This window comes from Homarus americanus, unplaced genomic scaffold, assembly GCF_018991925.1.
Source record: "Homarus americanus isolate GMGI-L3 unplaced genomic scaffold, GMGI_Hamer_2.0 scaffold30535, whole genome shotgun sequence".
Classification (NCBI taxonomy): domain Eukaryota; kingdom Metazoa; phylum Arthropoda; class Malacostraca; order Decapoda; family Nephropidae; genus Homarus; species Homarus americanus.
Window position 1 is genome coordinate 7,057,820 of NW_024732440.1, and position 19,882 is coordinate 7,077,701.

The 19,882-nt window shown below is 42.6% G+C and overlaps 1 long non-coding RNA gene across 2 annotated transcripts in view; it reads right to left on the reverse strand.

The window, feature by feature from the left end:
• LOC121868795 overlaps nt 1–19,882 on the reverse strand; it is a 171,827-nt gene that overhangs the window by 52,728 nt on the left and 99,217 nt on the right. The window lies entirely within an intron of this gene.

Consider the following 19,882-nt stretch of genomic DNA (forward strand, 5'->3'; position numbering starts at 1 on the left):
ACTAAGACCACCACCCAACAACCACCACACCCTCACCCAACAACCACCACCGCCACCCAACAACAACCATCACAGCTCACCCAACAACCATTACTACCACTCACCCAACAACCATCACTACCACTACCCAACAACCATCACTACCACCACCCAACAACCACTTACATTACCTTACCTCACCAGTGTAAACCTTATCATGTACTGTACTAGATGTTTTTATGGTTGTCAACCCAAAACAACTGAGCTGTTAATAAAGATCCCCACACACACACACACACACACACACACACACACACACACACACACACACACACACACACACACACACACACACACACACACACACACACACACACACACACACACACACACACACACACACACACACACACACACACACACACACACACACACACACACACACACACACACACACACACACACACACACACACACACACACACACACACACACACACACACACACTTGTCCTCATCACGTGTAATGGTTTCTTTTACCTGCATTTAATTTCCTAATGCACACATTTCTAAAGCTTAGAGAGAACCAGGGTACAATGTGGCGATCTCATCCTCTACCCACACAACCCTTAGTGTCCTCCTCATACACACTTATACACCCTTATACCCTTACACCGCCTCATAGCTACTTATACGCGTAGGTGACTAAAAAAAAAACAGAAATTCCTTTACAGTTTACAACCATGTTCGAAACTGTATCGAACTGGAGTGAGATACTATAGCGCCATGTATGGGTAGATGAGCAGTTCGGAGTCTCGTTTCAGTAGCTTAAGTGTCTCCAATGTGTGTGTGCTCTCTCTCTCTCTCTCTCTCTCGCTCTCTCTCTCTCTCCTACAGTCACAAGCACACAGACGTCCACCTCATAAAAGTATCATGAAACAAACAAACGACACAAAGGGATGAAAGAGACTCGAGGGGGCATAAGGGGCGGAAGGAAAGGGACAGAAGGGAAGAAAAGGGACGGAGGAAGTAAAGGAAAAGGAGTGAATGAAAGCAAGGTATAGAAGGGAGAGGAGTTAATTGGGTAGATGAGGAAAGGTGAAGGAAAAAGGTGGAAGAGGAAGAAGAGGTGGTGGAGAAAGAAGGAGGAGGAGGAGGAGGACACCAATAACGAGTAACAGCAAGCAAAGTGAGGAAGATGAATGGAGAGGAGAAATGGGGGAGAGAGGGATGGAGAAGAGGGAGAGAAGGAAGAAAAATAGGTGGGGGAGAGAAAAATTAGGAGAGAGGGAAAACTGAAAGTGATGGAGGGGGGGGGAGAAGGAACAGAGTAAGGGAGGAAGTGAAGTAGACGGAGGAGGGAGAGGAGGGGAAAGAGGGGTTGGGGAGAAGAGATGAAGCAAGAGTTATAACAGGTGTTTTGGGGAGGACAGGTGTGCAGGGGAGGACAGGTGAGTTGGGGAGGACAGGTGTGTTGGGGAGGACAGGTGTGTTGGAGAGGACAGGTGTATAGTGAGGACAGGTGTATAGTGAGGACAGGTATAAAGGGAGGACAAGTGTATAGGGAGGACAGGTGTGCAAGGGAGGACAGATGTGCAAGGGAGGACAGATGTGTAAGGGAGGACAGATGTGTAAGGGAGGACAGGTGTGAAGGGGAGAACAGGTATGCAGGTGAGGTCGCGAGCAACTTAACCTGAAAATAAACTAACAAATACTCTTGATTACGTTTACCTAGGGAGGCTATTGGGGGCTGAAGCCTTGGACATGTCTGGCGGTAAGTTGAATCAAGTACACAAGTCGATATGAAGTAGTGTTGCATTAATTAAAACTTGTGTTAAATAATTACAAATATCTAAATTGATCTTAGCTAACTCACTCTCTAAATGTAAGGTGTGTTGTATTACTTATAAGTGAGTCAGATCATTGTAAGTACATAAGTATGTTGAGTGAAAGGTGATGGTTCCTGGCGGAGTTCACGGTGTACTTATGTAATTTAAAGCTGTAGAACAACAAAACAAACAAACAAACTAAGAGATGTGTTTCGTTACTTAAAGAGGTGTTGGATAACTTGACATGATGCTGTGAGTACTTAAAGACGTGCTTCCTTACTTAAAAGTAGCTTTGACTGACTTCAGAATGTTATAAGTAATTTTTTTTTTATCTCCCGTTGAGTTAATGTCGAATTCGTGTCACTTAAGTGTTACTTTAATGACGTAAACGACACAGTGAATAACTCTCAAGTGGTGTCGCGTCACTTTAAGTGGTAGTGGTGGTTGACTTCAAGATGTACCAAGCAACTTAAAGTGGTGGTGAGGGACTTAAAGATGCACTGGGTACGGCATATATTGGGCCACTTTAAAGTGTGAGTGTGTGTGTGTGTGTGATTTTTTAAAGTGGTGTTGGTTTGAGAGAGAGAGAGAGAGAGAGAGAGAGAGAGAGAGAGAGAGAGAGAGAGAGAGAGGAAAGGTAAAGGGGGAAGGGGTAAAGAAAATTAAGGGGGTAAGGGGGCAATGAGGGACATTTAGGCATAGTAATAGGGTGTTAAGGGGAGATATGATACAGGCATAGATCACAAACTCAGGACATAATGGGGGAGGGGGAGAGATTTAAGGGGGGTTAATGGGTGAAACGTGCTTAGTGGCCAACTTAAGGGGGATAATGCTGAAGCTAAGGGAAATTAATTGCAAGTTACTGGGTATGATGCAAAAGTTAAGAAAATTAATGGAAAACAAAGTAAAGGGGTTAATTGAGCAGTTAAGGGTGTCAAAGGGGATATATAAGAGAGTTAAAGGAGACATAAGGGGCATAATGGTGAGAGATAATGTACAGTTTTCCACCCATAACAACACACACACATCACACCCGAGAGCATTGCGTCCTCATTGTCATAATCAAACACAAATAAGATTCATATTTTCTAATTGCCTTTTAATTTATTTTTTTGATGTACAATTTTGTTAATGCTACATCAAAGGTGTCACATATCAAAAACATGCTAATATACATTTTTTTTTATGCTATACAGAGTTCAGAGTATTTCATTAGTCTTTTTTTATTAACCGTATAGCATTGTACGTGTCAATGATAATGGGGCATTTATTGTTATAATTGGTAGTATTGTGCATTATTATTATCATTATTATTATTATTATTTCTTATATTATTTCTGACTATTTTTTTAAATCATTATTCGAAATATTTGTATTTCTCTTTTACAAACACATACATATAAACACACACACACACACACAAACATACAGACACAAACACACACACACACACAAACATACAGACACAGACACACACACACACACACACACTGGGTATATATGTAAAGGCGAGGTGAAGGGAGGAGGGCGGGCGAGACGTGAGCACCACAACAAGGTGACATTTACATTAGTGTGTGTGTGTGTGTGTGTGTGTGTGTGTGTGTGTGTGTGTGTGTGTGTGTGTGTGCTCTCTCTCATCTTTAAAAACCTTACCGTCACACGCCCGTAATATTTACCAACACCCACATAAACACTGGCTAAAGAACACGAGCAGCGGCGTTGTAATCACATGAACACCAGCCAGCCTCTCTGACTTCACCCTGATTGTTTAAACACATCCAACAACAACACAAATGGAGCTTTACAATTTAATTCGGATATTATGTATATGAGTAAACTGCGCTTGCAATATTGCCCCAACAAACGCAAACATTTACATTTTCAATATCATAAATTCATGTTTGTAATAATAACAGCTTGGTAGCCGGCCAGTTATTACAGTCCACGGATCTACTTACGCTGCTTAAATAATGGCGTATGTTGGTATTAATGGCGCTTGACTAATGCACCAATATGTCTCCCGTTCTTGTTTCTTATCAGATTCGGTAAAGGATAAAAGCTTGTTCAGAAGTGTCAGTACCGGTGAAATATTTTGGTGTAATTTACCAAGTAGGCCTAAGGTAATTGTTAAATAGGTAGAAGTTACAGGTATAGTTATTGTTATACTATGAGGCAGGTGTCATACAGGTAAAGCCTTAATTAACCTGGGAGTGAAGAAAAGTGCCTTAAACATTCCCAGGTATTCATTGTGTAGGGTAACTGAGAAACGAAATCAACAATAGATGATCACCAAATAGGGTTGTTTGCTTTAATCAACTTCAGATAAACACCTAAGTACCCCCAGACAAACAAAACAAGGGTATGAAACAAGGACAAGAAACAAGGGCATGAAATAAGGGTATGTACAAGGGCATGAAACAAGGGCATGAAACAAGGGCACGAAACAAGGGCACGAAACAAGAATATGAAACAAGGGTATGAAACAAGGACACGAAACAAGGGCACGAAACAAGGGCACGAAACAAGGGCACGAAACAAGGGCACGAAACAAGGGCACGAAAAAAGTAATGAACTCTCATTCTGCTGGTGCACGTCTGCCTTGATTATGCACACAGAAAATTTATGCATCCACTGCTTGCTTGCTTTAAACACACAGACATACAAACAGACGGGGGCATAAAAATACACACTCACTCACTCACTCTCTCTCTCTTTCTCCTCATCTGTCTTTCTCTTTCTTTCAAACACACACACACACACACACACACACACACACACACACACACACAAACACAAACAAACAGACGGGGGCAAAAACACACAACAAACACACAGACGGAGACGATAACAAACACAGACAAATCAACAACAGGAGGGATTTGGTTGGTCTAAAAATACGAACCAAAATACGCTCGCCTGGCAGTGGATCTCTTACAGAAAGTTTGAAAGTAATCAGTGTGAGAGAGAGAGAGAGAGAGAGTGTGGCGTGTGTGTGTGTGTGTGTCGGTAAGGGAGGCATTTGAGGTTACAGTGGCCGGGTTTTCTTAGATCTGGTATCTTAAAGGCAGCAATAAGGTCCATGTTTTATGATGCAACCACACGACTCTCTGTTTCCTGAACCCAAGAGGCAGGATACCGGGGGGCTTTAAGTATCGCTCTTACTGGTATCATTAACCAAACCGATACCATATCTTACTTGTAACGTGAACAAAAACCGGGAACATATTTCTTACTAGCACCACTAACCGAACCGGGAACCACATCTTACAAGTAACGTGAACCGAACCGGGAACTATTTCTTACTAGTACCACTAACAGAACCGGGAACCACATCTCTTACTAGCACCACTAACCGAACCGGGAACCACATCTTACAAGTAACGTGAACCGAACCGGGAACTATTTCTTACTAGCACCACATACCGAACCGGGAACCACATCTCTTACTAGCACCCGAACCGGGAACCACATCTTACAAGTAACGTGAACCGAACCGGGAACTATCTTTTACTGGCACCATTAACTGAACCGGGACTACAAAACTTAACTTGTTAGGCCTTCTACCCCAGTATATGAAGTAATACTAATTAAAACTCAATCACACTCGTTATAAAATAGACACATTACACCAAATATTTCATAAATATCACAAAGAAATTAGAGACAGACAGACAGACATACAGACAGGTGAACTGAAACCAGACACATATGCATATATACGTAGACAGACAGACAGACAGACTTATCTCCATCCTACGTGGTGGGTGGGGTGGTGTGGTGGGTGAGGGGAGTGGTGGGTGAGAGGAGTGGCGGGTGAGGTGAGAGGAGTGGTGGGTGAGAGGAGTGGTGGGTGAGAGGAGTGGTGGGTGAGGGGAGTGGTGGGTGAGGGGAGTGGTGGGTGAGAGGAGTGGCGGGTGAGGTGAGAGGAGTGGTGGGTGAGAGGAGTGGTGGGTGAGAGGAGTGGTGGGTGAGGGGAGTGGTGGGTGAGGGGAGTGGTGGGTGAGGGGAGTGGTGGGTGAATGGATGATGGGAGGGTACAAGTGAGTGCAAAAAGAAACGGGATTATTATTATTATTGATGTTGGTTTATTGTTATTATTACTATGATTATTATTATTGTTGTTATTATTATTATTGAAGGGAATAATGGTCGTGTTAAATAAACCAAACCTCAAAACCTATCAGTCTTATGGTGTTCCTTCTCAAGACCCAAGGAGTACCTCTTGGGTCTTCCTCCTCTCCCTTCCTCAAAAGTCCCCCTCACCCACTCCTCACCTCCCTTTCACTCCTCTTTCGTCGCTTCTTTTTCACTTTCCCTCTCTATCCCCCAATTCACGTCATAAACTCTTCCTCCTCTCCTCCTCTTCTCTTTCCTTCCTTAGTATTCACTGTCCCTTCCATCTCTCTTCATGTTCATTTCCTTATGCCATTCGCACGCTTTTCACTCCTTCCTTCACCTCCGCTCTCCCATTATTTATTCAATCCTCACTCCTTTACTTACCTTTCCCACTACCCTTTATTACCATTCCTCTCTCTCTCTCTCTCCCCCCCCATGGGAAGTGTAGCAGGTGGTTTGTGCCACACCCGGAGTGACACACAGACGGACACACACCCAGGGACGCATCACAGTGTCTCCCGGCATGCACCGTCGCCACACTACTACCACACCAACACCATTACCACCACTACCACACCAGTACCACCATACTATCACCACCACCACACCACTACTATCACGACTACTAACATCTCCCGGGAAGTGATGGAGGAGGAGGAGGTGGAGGAACGCGAGTACGTGGAATGAATGTGATGGAGAGGACAGGGAGGAGGAGGGAAAGGGGAAGAAGGGGAAGGAGAGGAGGAGCAGGTCTAAAGAAAACCATATATAATTTTTCCAAATCAAAACAACTCTTACACAATAAGCCACAAAGAAATAACGAGTTCGTTAAAAAAAATAAAATTCATTCTTTACAACTCACAAGTCGTCAGTTGTGTGCTGGAGAAACACCTGTCTCACCTCTCTCGCTCACCTGTCGCACACCTCCCGCTCACCTGTCGCACACCTCCCGCTCACCTGTCGCACACCTCCCGCTCACCTGTCGCACACCCCCTCCCACAATGTTTACTGAGTCACTCGCGTTAAAAATAATGATTACATATTGAATTCCACTGACAGAAATACAATATACAAAAAAAAAGCAAACTTGACATTTTACGTCTCGACAAACAAACAAACAAATACACACAAACAAACACTTTGATGTCGACCTACACACACCCACATCCAGGCACCTGTACATATAATGACTAAGTTCTTTATAGTTCTCAGTACACTTGATTTACCTGAGTACACTCTATTGGGTAGCTAGATAATGCTCTGTGTGTGTGTGTGTGTGTGTGTGTGTGTGTGTGGCTCGTTGTAGTAATAATAATAATAATAATAATAATAATAATAGTAATAATAATAATAATAATAATAATAATAATAATAATAATAATAATAATAATAATAATAATAATAATAATAATAATCAACACACAAATCGTACAGGCACTAAGAGAGAACCAATTGACCAAGACGAACGTAATGATATGACAGTCAGGCTAAGAAAATACAAATAAACGAGGAAGAATGAAATGCGAACGAGGGGAAAAGAGAAGAAAGCGAGAAAGGGAGTGAGAGGATGCGTGAATGACAGGGGAGTGAGACAGTAAGTGGAAGGAAAACGAGTGTGGGAGATTAAATGTGAATAACCGTGGGAACGTAACGCGTGTGTGGACAAGAACGGGAGAGAGAGAGAGAGAGAGAGAGAGGACCATTGAGTAAAGAACGTAGAGTACACAGGAACCAAGATGACAGACACACGTTCCACCAAAGCTACACGTTCCATCTTATAGATTATACACGTTCCATCATACATGCTAGAGACCATCCACGTTCCATTCATACATGCTAGAGACCATCCACGTTCCATTCATACATGCTAGAGACCATCCACGTTCCATTCATACATGCTAGAGACCATCCACGTTCCATTCATACATGCTAGAGACCATCCACGTTCCATTCATACATGCTAGAGACCATCCACGTTCCATTCATACATGCTAGAGACCATCCACGTTCCATTCATACATGCTAGAGACCATCCACGTTCCATTCATACATGCTAGAGACCATCCACGTTCCATTCATACATGCTAGAGACCATCCACGTTCCATTCATACATGCTAGAGACCATCCACGTTCCATTCATACATGCTAGAGACCATCCACGTTCCATTCATACATGCTAGAGACCATCCACGTTCCATTCATACATGTTAGAGACCATCCACGTTCCATTCATACATGCTAGAGACCATCCACGTTCCATTCATACATGTTAGAGACCATCCACGTTCCACCATGTGTTAAACCAGTTAATCTACCTTACACATATTCTCTCAACAACAACAACAACAACAACAACAACAGTAACCACGACGACAAAGACCAAAACAACGACAATTACAAATATACAAAACAAATACAGTAACACATAAAATAGCTACAATAAAACGAAACAAAAAAAAATACAGTGAAACAAATACAAAAATAAAACCTTTAAAACAAAATATGTAGAAAGAAAGAATAGGGAAGAATGACAATAAAAGAGACAAAGGAAAAAGAGAGAAATGGCAACAACGGGAGGCAGGTGTTATTAGTAATCTTAATAAAACAGAAGAGGAGGAGGTCGATCAGGTGGCCAGGTAAGGAGGAGGTCGAACAGGTTGGCCAGGTAAGTATGTCGAATAGGTTGGCCAGGTAAGTATGTCGAATAGGTTGGCCAGGTAAGTATGTCGAATAGGTTGGCCAGGTAAGGATGTCGTAAGTATGTCGAATAGGTTGGCCAGGTAAGTATGTCGAATAGGTTGGCCAGGTAAGGATGTCGAATAGGTTGGCCAGGTAAGGATGTCGAATAGGTTGGCCAGGTAAGTATGTCGAATAGGTTGGCCAGGTAAGTATGTCGAATAGGTTGGCCAGGTAAGGATGTCGAATAGGTTGGCCAGGTAAGGATGTCGAACAGTTTCATTTGATAAATATAAGATCAAGTACGTATTACAGGTAGAGATATTCCCTTCAGGTGAGGTAAAGTTCAGGTAGAGTGAAAGTACAAAGGTTTAAAGCTCTTACTCAATGGGCATCGTACTCTAAGGGGCTGGCATCGTACTCTAAGGGGCTGGCATCGTACTCTAAGGGGCTGGAATCGTACTCTAAGGGGCTGGAATCGTACTCTAGAATCAGCTGCTAGTACCTCTTACTACTAGCACAACAATAGGAGTCCATTATTACTGCCTTTAATAGAAGCATCCGCCACCATCTTAGTGCTACAGTTACAAGGTGCCAAACACACACTGGCACCTTTACCACCACAGTGCCACACAGACCCTGGCAACTTCACCAAAACAGTGCCATACGGACCCTGGCAGCTTCACCACCACAGTGCCACATAGACCTTGGCACCTTCACCACCACAGTGCCACATTAATAACAAGGTGCCACACAGTCCCTGGCGGCCTCCCCACCATCGCCGTGATGAGAAACCCCTGATGATGTTTCTATTATTTTTCCAAAGGCGGCCGCAGCTATCAAAAGGCCTCTCTTGCCTACATTGTGGGCCTGGACAATATGGCCCGGGCACCACCACCACCACCACCTCGCTCTCTTATATTATGGAGAAGGGAAAGGAGGAGGAGGAGCAGGAGGAGGGGGAGGAGGAGGAGGAGGAAGAGGGGAGGAGGAGGAGGAGGAAGAGGGGCGGGAGGGAGGAGGAAGAGGGGAGAGGAGGAGAAGAGGGGTGAGGAGAAGGAGGAAGAGGGCAGGAGGAGGGAGGCAGAGGGAGAGGAGGAGGAGAGGGTGAGGGAGGAGGAAGAGGGGCGAGGAGGAGGAAGAGGGGCGAGGAGGAGGAGGAGGAGCAGGGGTGTTGAAGATGAAGGAAGAAAGAGGAAGCAATGAGGAAGGAGATGATGGGGAGGAAACGCCGAAGAGGAGATGGAAGAGACGGAGAAGGAGGGGAAGGTAAGGAATAACAGGAAGTCAGAGAAGAGGGGAAAGGGAGGAAAAAGAATAGAAGTAGAAACAAATAATGATGCGAGGAGGAAGGAAGGGGATGAGGGGAAATGAATAGAAAGGAAGGAGGAAAGGAATACGGGGGAAGAAATGAATGAAGACAAAGAGAAGGAAAAAGAATTGAGTGAGAGAATGATGATGGAGACACAGTAATAGGAGGAATATTATGATAATTGACAATAACAACAAATCCAATTAAAACAAAAACAATTCAAAGACAAAACAAGAACAAGATATACAAAACAAGTCAGATATATAAACAATAACACGGACGCAAGAACAACTAACACACAGGATAAAAACAAAAACAACAACAACAATAACAAACACAGCACCAATACAAACATGAACAACAACAAAGACACCACCATCACGAACACAAATACAAAACAAGAGCGTTACTAAAATGGATAACAACTGTAACATAGTAGGGTCACACTGCATAGTCACCTTTATCTACACGGCTTATTTCACACTACCCAAACCACTAGTTAACCAGCAGTGAACTAGTAAGACCATGGGGTCATGAGATGGCTCCTAATTGGTGGAAAACCATCGCCGGCTGTTGGGGGGGGGGGGCGCCATCTACGACAGGTAACGTCTACTCTAATCTGGGGTACCAAGTCAGTCCTACTCCCACCACCATCGGCTACTTGTTCTCCGTGTCTACTCTGCCGTGAAGATTGAGCAGCTGTTACCTACACTACCTGTGCACCGAGGACTCTACTGGCCAGCAGAGTACACTATTTTTCACCCTTGTAATATGTGTTTTGTGTTGATTTTGTTTTAAGAATATTATATAAAAATCACTTGCATATATTTCACGTCCTACTGTTTATACTGTGTTGGGTGCTGTCATATCAACCATGAGTGTGGTGTCAAATAGTTAAGCAAAGTAATGATACAATAACTAAACCTACAGTAAAACTTAATAACTAGAAAAGTTCACAATACAAACATTGTCATTTGTTTTGTAATTGAGCACGAGTATTACAAGGTATTATAACTAAATAATGTCAACCAAAAAGCCCCATGATACACACACGTAAAGAAATCATTTACAATTTATGAAATTAAAATGAGAGTAAAAGTTAAAGTAAAGGAACTTAAAAGACAGTTTACTTCTTAATGGCTCAGTTTCCATAACACAACAAACAAACAAACAAACACATCTTATTAATATGAACAACAAACACAACAGCAAGAACAGCAACTACAGAAAACAAAAGAACAAAAACAACTTAGGGGATAAACAGAGAGAGCAAGGAAAGCAGCAACACCAAGGACAAGCAACAACAACAAACACAGCACCATAAACAACACAGCACCATAAACAACACAGCACCATAAATAACAGCAACACTAAACACAGCACCATAAATAACAGCAACACTAAACACAGCACCATAAATAACAGCAACACTAAACACAGCACCATAATCGGCAACAACAAGCACAGCACCAAAGATCAAAATAACATAGCAACAAAGCACAAACACAGCACCAGGAAGAAACATAAAACAAACACAGCAGGAGGGGCACAAATACAGAAAATAAATTAAAACAAACCAAAAGAGTAGCGTCGACTTTTGCACCAACTATGGCAGCAGTACAGGTGGTGTGAGCACTTACATGGAGGTGTAAAGACGACCTTCTGATGCAACCATAAAAATACTGATAAAGAATAACAGGCCACGGATTATCTCAACTGTAGAGAGAGAGAGAGAGAGAGAGAGAGAGAGAGAGAGAGAATCACAATACTCCCCTCACTCTGTTCAGCGCGTCACATTATATAACAAGGGAGCTTCTCTGGTGGTGCTGGTAATAGACTCACAATCTTGGCCTCAAATATTACATTAAAAATAAGTCTCAAGATTCAGTAGTCCAAGGAAGGTAAAAATCCTATGCATTAAAGAACACAGGTATACCAATAACACAATGGGTGGGGGAACTAGGAATGACTAGATTAAGCAAATGCTCCAATATCCCAAGGCAGAATTGAATGGCTGGCCGAGGCAAGGTAGAGGCACCTGACTGACGCCCCTAAGGGTGATGTTCCTACTGCTTTGGTACATAATTCTCGACGTACTCGAACTTGACCAGTCGGGGCGGTCTTATCCCAAATGCCTTCAATTCTCCTTGCCCGTGGGGTAAGGATCGGAGCACGTAAGATGTTTCAAAAAGGGCGAGCGGCCGCCTAACTAGCAATTGACTCTCTCCCTTGTGGCCACCGAGGCTTAACACTGCCTTGTGCCGCCAAACTGAATTAACAAGATTCGGCCGAATGCGATTCAGGAGGAAGAGGATCGCACGGATTTTCCTCTCGATGTAGATCGGTCTTTGTCCGAACAACAATAACACAGTCCTTATTCCCAGCCGAAAATTAGGTGGACTCTGGCTGCCAGTCATGACTTTACTGCGCTGTTATTTAATGCTTTATGACAGCTCATGAAGCCATCACACTCAGCTGTGCCAGAGAATGATGGATGATAAAACACACCTCTTTAGGTGCTCAAAATTTATTATTTTTTTTAATTTCAACATCATTTTTGAGGGTGATAATTATTAAGCTTTACACCAGCGTAAAATATGATGATAACCTCATCTGGAAATTAATTTAAACTTATAAGATAGTTTGTACAGAGATGTTAACATTTTAGAGTGGAAGATATTAACATAATTTCTGTTCCGCTTTGAGCTACGATTTTCAGCTCAACAGCTCAAATGCTCGCCTGATATCATTACGCCTGTGACTGACAACATTCCAACAATTCCCAACTGATGGAACAATGCATTAAGTATATCTCAGTGTGTTGTAATATACAGGTATATTTACGCAAACCTGAACACACTGAATACATATGAACGTATATCTACACATTTGATAACACATCAACACAAAGTCCCACTGTTTGGTATACTATCACATGAATATATAAAATATACATACCTAGAATAAACACACATTCTCATAAAGAAACAAAGTGTATTTATGTATGTTAAACTTATACATCCATACCGGAACGAGCTTCGCCTCCACTAGAGAGACAAGACAATTTTCTGGTCGCGGAGTGTGTGTGTGTGTGTGTGTGTGTGTAAGACATCTGTTCTGTTTCAATTCTACTTTTCCTTTGTCCGTGAATACGTTTGCCAGGGTCCAGAGCCACGCCCGTGAAAATATACACTAAAATAGTTGAAGCAGAAATTACTAATACAGAAGTGTGTGTGTGTGTGTGTGTGTGTGTGTGTGTGTGTGTGTCTCATCACCTTCAATGGTTATCTCGTCTTGTTATCTTCCATGTAAATATATTGATACAAATATTTAAATGGCACGTCTGAACCATGGCTCTCTCTCTCTCTCTCTCTCTCTCTCTCTCTCTCTCTCAGTATACTTATCTGCCTCTTTCATTTTAATTGAGATTTTTTCTAGTTCTTCCATCTTTTTTCTCTGCTCTTTCATTGTTCATTGTCCTCTCTCTCCCTTTCATTGGCTTTCTTTCCCGTTTCCTTTCTCACCGTTTCTCCTACTCTCTTACTTTCTTTGTCTTTCATCTCTCTCAACCTCACTTCCACATTGTTCATCATCATCATTCACCTCATCATCATTGTGCTCCCCCTCCCCTTCATATCCTGCATCCCTATTGCTAGCTCCCCTTTCTCTTCCATAATCCCCTTTCTACCTCACTCCCCCCAGCTCATATCCCCATCTCTAACCTTCCCTCCATTCTCCCCCCCTTTTCGTCCCCTTCCTTCCCCCCACCTCAACCCTCGCCTCATATTCGTCTCTTCTCTTTCCCTCCCTCCCTCGCTCCTCCGACTCAAGTCCACGACCTCCCGATAACCGGAAAGAATTTCTTGAGAACATACCAGGACCAAGTCTAGCTGCCTCAGGCCCAAGTTTCCGCTCACAGCTTATTATCAAAGTCCACAAGTTGAGGCCTCTCTCTCTCTCTCTCTCTCTCTCTCTCTCTCTCTCATATTTGGCTTCCGTACTGGCTTCTCTCTCCATCGCTCTTTCTCTCATGCTGGTGCTTTCTCTCTCATGTTGACCTCTCTCTACCATTTTTGGCCTCTATCTCTCATGCTCTGTCTGTTGTTACTCGACTCCAAATAAGCATCTCACACACACACACACACACACACACACACACACACACACACACACACACACACACACACACACACACTATGAAACAAATGGGAATTTCTCGGTAAATGTGAAGTTTTGTGAGATTAATTTTTATTAGACCAAGAGGCGATTATGTTAGGATACTCTGTGTGTGTGTGTGTGTGTGTGTGTGTGTGTGTGTGTGTGTGTGTGTGTGTACAATGTGTGTGTCTGGGAGTTTTAAGATATCACATTTAAGAGGGAGTTATGAGTCAGAGAAATCTGTATACGTTTTAAGATAGTGTATTTCGGGTGTTTAAATAATCGTATATTTAAATTATCGTAAATATGGTTAACGATATATTCAGCTAAGAATATACATATCGCTTTCGTGGTAAAACAGAAAACAAAGTACAAGTATCGCACGCACGCACGCACGCACGCACGCAGTCGGCCAACATAACGACAGGCAGGTGACTTACAAGGCCATATTATCACCTACAGTCGCCTCATAAAATATAAATCGATTCCATAACGATGAATTATTTTAACTTATGCCACGTGTGTAAGAAGAGAGAGAGAGAGAGAGAGAGAGAGGTTCACCTGTAACGTCCTTCATCATTCATCGTCATGGAGCTCATCACCCCCCACCCCCCCCTCCAGGTAAACAAACTATACACTACTAATAATGTTTTTGTTTTTTTCAGTCCTCTATGAACCTGAAACTGTAAGAGCCTCTTTACTACTTCTTAAAAGGAGTGTTTTATGACGACAAACAAACAATTGACACATATCTTAGTTAATAAAACCTAGAGTCAATCAGTACTTCTGTTTTTGCTTTTATTACCATATTCCAGTATACTGTTCTACATTTAAACTTTTCATGTTCCATTTTTTACTGTAAACACCAATGCTCAAACGTGACCAGATGGTATAGCCGCCGAGTCGTAGACAGAGGCAATTCAGGGCAACAAACAAGTTCTTTTCGAAATAGTCTGTGACAATTATTAAATTCAATAGCGTCGCTTCCATTAACAGAATCTCTCTTTCACATATCTCCCGAAAAAGCTGGATATTCATAGATTAAACACAATAAAGGCGAGGCAGGCTCAGAGGGCCAGCACCGAGGCAACAAAGGAGAGTGTGTGAGTGTGTGTGGAGTATCGCTGTGTCTGCTGTCCTTTCAACCAGGGCGCACCATGGACATCCCCCCACCCCCACTACTGCCGCCGCCGCTGTTGCCAAGGCTGTCCGACCACCCGTCCACCCTCTCACTGCAGCCTCCCTCATTCCCAGCCTAAACACACTCACATCTCCACACCTCATCTCCACACCTCTAACTCCACCCCATCAACACATCATCTACTTATAACTAAAATTTACATCACAGATTTTACCTAACAAAAACTTACAAATGATAAAAAGCTAAAAAGAAAAGAAAAAAAGAGTAACAAGTGGACCCAACCAGAGAGAGAGAGAGAGAGAGAGAGAGAGAGAGAGAGAGAGAGAGAGAGAGAGCCAAACCTGGTAACCCCCTCTGCAATTCTACGCACCAGGTGTAGGATAAAAGGCTTTAAACTCATACAAAGGGCCGAAAAGTACTGCTAGATCCACTTTCCCTTTGTAAGGCTGCACGGGGTCTCATCATTACAAAGGCAATCCCACTCGCTCTTCCTGCTGATAATGGTGAATCTGCTCTTAATACACGAGGAGGAGACTTTAAAAAAAATAAAACGTGTACAGTATATTCCCTTTTGTTTGAGCTTCATAGGGTTGCCTCTGTCCCAGTCGTCAACCTGTTAGTGGTAGATACGTGTCTCCAGTGTGTGTGTGTGTGTGTGTGTGTGGTGCGTGTGGTGCGTGTGTGTGTGTGGTGCGTGTGGTGCGTGTGTGTGTGTGGTGCGTATTTGTGTGTGGTTTTCGATAACACAGTAATTCTGCCAGTGGTTTGAGACGAAAAACAACTGTACGTGGTTTGAAATGCTTCGTATCACCCACAATTACTGTACATGGGATAAAACATAAGAGTGTATCAGTGACTTAGCTTAACCTCCTCCCACTACTGTACGTGGGAGATGACACCATACCACCAATACAGTACATGGAGAAGTGGGGGGAGGGAGGGGCAGGAAAAAACTCTACCATTTAACACTATGAACAACGAAAACAATTAGCAATTCGTACCCTTCCTATACATTTATTTAAACGTACACTTACACAATAAATAAATAAATAAATAAACAAGACTTATTTCCTGCTATTTCACCAGGGATTACGTCACACAGGCTCATAAACAATTCAATTGGCATTAATCGGCACAATACTAAAACATGTATTCGCCCATAACCAGTTGCCGGGTACTCACGCGTTTACGCCGCCACACACAAAACTCATCACGGGTTCCTTACCTGTAATGGGGAAAAAAATATACATATTAGTAAAGAGTTCATATTTATATATAAAACTGTATGTATATACTGTATGTATTCTTAAATTTATGCATTTACAAGAAGACACAATTATGTTCTTATATTTGGTTGCATATGTAAGTAGATTAGATAAAGGTAATCATATGCATGGATGATACACGAGAGAGAGAGAGAGAGAGAGAGAGAGGAAATACATACAGAAAGACACACACAAAGATGAATAACCTAGATAAACAAACAGATAAAACACACACAAAAAATACAGATAAAACACTGAGTTGCATCACACACATACACCAGTGCCTGACTACACCTGACAAATACACGATACGAAAATAGTGTACTGAGTTTGGTGTGTGTGTGTGTGTGTGTGTGTGTGTGTGTGTGTGTGTGTGTGTGTGTGTGTGTGTGTGCTCATTACCAAACAATATAACAGGCCAGGTCATACGAGTCAAGTCAATAACATTAAACCTAAAGCAAATAACATAAGAATCATAAAAAATAACATTAACCAAGAAATAAACAAGATGCAGTGAGATATAAGCAATAACAGCTGCACCAAACACCACAGCTGCATCAATCAGCAACAGCAGATAAACAACAACAGCTGCAACATACAAATAAACAAGACCTGCACCAAACAAACAACAAGAGCTGCGTCAAACACAATAACAGCAGTACCAGACTAATAATAACAGCTGCACCAAACAAACAACAACAGCTGCATCAGACACAATAACAGCTGTACCAGACAAACAATAACAGCTGCACCAGACAAACAGCTACAGCTGCACCAGACAAACAGCAACAGCTGCACTGACAAACAACAAAAGCTGCACCAGAAAAAACCCAGCTGCAACAGACAAAGAATAACAGCTGCATCAGATAAACAATAACAGCTGCACCATACAAACAATAACAGCTGCACCAGACAACCAACAACAGCTGCACCAGACAAAAAAACAACAGCTGCACCAGACATACAATAACAGCTGCACCAGACAAAAAAAAAACAACAGCTGCACCAGACAAAAACCGTTGCAACAAAAACAGCTGTACCAAACAAACGGTTGAAACAGAGACAATCAACAACTGCAACAGACAAACAACAACAGCTGAAACAAACAAAACAACAGCTGCACCGGAGGCAATCAACAATAACAACAGAAGCACGAAGAGAGAGAATAACAACAACCACAAGAGCTGTAACAACAAAAACAACAACTTCAGGATAAACAGCATCAACAACTGTAGAAAATACAACAACAATAAAGGCAGCGAAGGGAACGAATGAGGGCGGGCAGGAAGGGGAAGGGGGATGAGAGAAGGGTGGAGGAGGGGAAGGGGGAGAGGAGGAGGAGGGAAAGAGGGGGTACAAGAGTCAGCGGTGAAGACTTTAAAGGTGTATGTCACAACTTGGTGAGGTGAATATGGCCAATTACCTCCCGCTCAGGTACTTTTTTTTCCCCGCCACAGTATTTTTCCCGATATTTACAACCAATGACCAAACATTTACTCACCGGCCGGGAAAACAACCATCACCACGCGAGAGAGAGAGAGACACCTGAATCGCGGGGAGAAGGATGAATGAAACGATTGAAAGAAAAAAAAAGTAAAGAAAGAAGAGATTACTGACATGAAGGAAACAATAGGGTTTTGTAAGCTTTCTTCCAAACTGTCGACCAGGAGGGAAGTTTGACTAAAGCTTAATCACAAGGGAAATATTTATATCCAGGGAACGTTTTTCACTTTATATTCTAGCATAATAAATCATCTACTTCCCATTCCCTTCGTTTATTGGCCTCTATACATCACTTATATACGTTTAATTTCATATGTTTATTGATTTTTTTTTTTTCTCTATAATTTTATCTATGTATTTGGAATCTGGATACAACCCTTGTGTATTAATCGCAGGAGGAGGAGGAGGAAGGGGAGGAGGAGGAGAAAGGGGAAGAGAAAAAGGAGGAGGTGGAGGAGGAGCACATCACGGGTTCCCAGATTTTTTTAATAGGAGGGAGAGAGAGAGAGAGAGCGAGAGAGAGAGAGAGAGAGAGAGAGAACAAAAATAGTGTTGGTAGGACTCCGACCTAAGCTGGTGTAGAGGAAGACAGACAATCAAGCAGAAACAGCGCGGGTCATGTCCCTCACCACTACTGCCTCTCTCTCTCTCTCTCTCTCCCTCACTCTACCATCACCCCTCACCACTCCCTTCTCTCCCCCAAAACAAAATCATCAAAATTAAAACCCATCTCTGGATTATTTACAATTTTTTGCCTTTTTTTGTTTTTTTTTACTTTTTTTTTATATATCTACAATTTTGGAGTCTGTGTCGTCGAACTTGTTACAGCTCTACTTGGTTGTCCATTTTTACAAGGAAGGGTCTCACCTCGTATTTGGCAACACTGACACTGGCCAAACTTACCCCATAAAGAGTTTTGTTTATCAACTTGCCTCATAAAAATGGAGAAATGATAGTGCCATCGCCCAAACTCATTAAGGGTGAGTTTGTAAGTGTCGGGGAATGAGTGACTAACCCTTAACAAGTTTGGGTAGTTGGGTCCCGGGGCTTGTCTCTCCCTCATAATAAACATGGGGGGCCAAGTCCAGAACCACTAAGACACTTTTAAACCTCCTCCATCTGTCTCTCTTCTTCTTCTCCTCTCACTGTCTCTTCCTTCTCTCTCTATCCTAATTTCTCTAACTATTCCATCCTCTCTTTATCAAACCACATTCTTCTCTAGTTCACTCATTTTATCCATCGTTTCCAAGTTATTTATTTTTCCTTTCTCCCTATACTGTAATAACTACCCCCCCTCTTCTCTACACACTGTTATTTTTCTCTCTCTCTCTCTCTGCTTTCTTGCCACTTTCAATCCTATCACCCTCTCTACCTCTCCTCTCTCCTCCTTTTTTTTATTTTAATCTGCGTTTTATCTACCTCTCCCCCTCTCTCTCCAGTATTTGTTTCTCTCTACCTCCTCTCTCTCTCTCTCTCCATCTATCTATGTCTCTCTGCCTCTCCTGTCCCTCTCTCTCTCTCTCTCTCCTCACAATACTTCCATCTCTTCCTTCCTGTCTCCTCCTCCTGTTCTCCGACAAGAGAACGTGCCGGGGAATAATTAACGGGTATTTTTTCCCTGCCACGGAGTTTGTTTTGGATTAAGGTAATTTGAGATTTATTTCGTCCCTGTTGGCCTACCCTCCTCACCCCCTCTCACCCCTCCCACCTCCCACCAGAAAAAGTATATTCAACTCATTCGTTCCGTCTGTTTATTTTTCAGGCAAGTTTATTCAGCAGTCACCGACACACAGTAGTTTCTTCTTCACCTCTTCTGTGTTGGGGAAAATTTCTTCATGTTTATCCTTTCAAAAGAAATAAGGTTATCAGCTGTGATTTCACCTTTCTTCTGTTCGTCTTAGAA